This window comes from Sorex fumeus, unplaced genomic scaffold, assembly GCF_029834395.1.
Source record: "Sorex fumeus unplaced genomic scaffold, SorFum_2.1 ptg000058l, whole genome shotgun sequence".
NCBI lineage: Eukaryota > Metazoa > Chordata > Mammalia > Eulipotyphla > Soricidae > Sorex > Sorex fumeus.
Genome location: NW_026606115.1, coordinates 16,066,546 through 16,068,329, shown reverse-complemented (window position 1 = coordinate 16,068,329; position 1,784 = coordinate 16,066,546). Strand labels below are relative to the sequence as shown.

Sequence of the window (1,784 nt, the reverse complement as noted above, 5' to 3'; positions counted from 1 at the left end):
TACCAGCATTGAAGATGGAAAGCACCTTGATAAGAATGTTGATTTTGGTCTCTGCCATCAGTTGTAAAGAACGTTGCAAATCCCAAAACGTCAATAAAAGAGTTTTTTTAAAGAGAGACATCAGTTAATCCAAATTAGTGTCCATAAACAACAAGTATCTAGAAATCAATTTTAAAATGAAGGCAGAGTTTTCCTTGAATAACTACAGGTCACTTTGAAAAGAAATAGAAGTTCTCCTTTTGGCAACACATATACAAAAATTGAAACTATACAGAGGTTAGCATGACACCTGCGCAAAGATGAAACAAAAAATATATTAAGAATTCATTTTTAATTAAACAAAAATAATTTAAAAATTGAAATTAAAAAACAATAAAAAGTACAGAGGCCCAGCTCTGGGCAACAAAGCTGAACGGCTCCAATTCCAAACAGGCACAGCCCGTCCCCAAGGGCCTGGGACCCTCTCTGGGCATGCGCAGCTAGATCCAGCCCCTAGAAAGCCGGTTTTCAACCCCTGAGCTGTGTGGGATGGGCACAGAGGCCCAGCTCTGGACAACAAAGCTGAACGGCTCCAATTCCAAACAGGAGACGTTCCCAACTCCTCGCCCAGTGCCAGGGACTCTTTCCGGAGCCACAGCCGCTGATGCGGCCGCGAAATATTTTCCCACTACGTATGCCATAGGAACCATAAGCTACCTTCTTAGGTGGAAACTTCTCTATTTTAGATAAGCCACTAGAAATACAGTAGCCAATAACTCATAAGCCTATCTTAACTCACACTGCATATCAAGCAGAATAGTAACAGTGAACGTGAAGGACTAAACCACACCTCTCACAATGGTAAAGGTAAAGGTAAAGGTAAAGGCCCTCCCGTTGATCGTCGATTTGCTCGAGCGGGCCCAGTAACGTCTCCATTGGAGACTTTGTTGTTACTGTGTCTGGCATATCGAATACTCTCGGTAGCTTGCCGGGCTCTCCGAAAGGGCTGGAGCGATAGCACAGCGGGTAGGGCGGTCGCCTTACAAGCGGCCAACATGGCCGACCCGAGTTCGAATCCTCCGCCCCTCTCGGAGAGCCCGGCAAGCTACCGAGAGTATTCGATATGCCAGACACAGTAACAACAAAGTCTCCAATGGAGACGTTACTGGGCCCGCTCGAGCAAATCGACGATCAACGGGAGGGCCTTTACCTTTACCTCACAATGGTAAAGCAACGCAAAAGCCCACCAAACTTTCATATTGAAGAGTCTAGCCCAGATGACACCAACAGTACTGTAGTGTTAGACAACCTCTCTGACAAGGAATTCAGAAGGGAGCTACTTAGGATGCTTAGGGAATTAAAAGAAACAATGGAAAGCAATGCCAATAGAAGACAAAAGGATCTGGAGGCAGAAATGAGGAAAATGCAATCAGAAATGTCAGACCTGAAAAATCTCGTAGGCGAATTGAAAAGCTCAGTGGAAGGCCTCAGCAGCAGAGTAACAGTAAATTCTGCTGAGAACAGAATCAGTGAGCTCGAAGATGAAGTTCAGAGACTCTCCAGAAAAGAGCAGAAAATGGAAAAGAGACTCACAATTCGGGAACTGATTGCAAGAGAAGATCGGGATGAAGCCAAGAGGGGTAACATAAGAATTATTGGAGTCCCAGAGGGACAGGAAGAAAACCTTGATGAAGAAGAAACTGTCAAAGACATCATTGCTACAACGTTTCCAGCGCTGAAGAAAACTTGTGACCACATTCAGGAGGCCCGAAGGGTACCAGCTAGAAGAAATCCGAATAAAAATA

At 44.7% G+C, this 1,784-nt stretch overlaps 1 non-coding gene across 1 annotated transcript; it reads left to right on the top strand.

The window, feature by feature from the left end:
- Nucleotides 1-230: 230 nt before the first annotated feature.
- Nucleotides 231-335, top strand: LOC130034293 (U6 spliceosomal RNA). Its single transcript, XR_008794068.1, has one exon. It is a non-coding gene; the product is annotated as a U6 spliceosomal RNA (small nuclear RNA).
- Nucleotides 336-1,784: the final 1,449 nt, after the last annotated feature.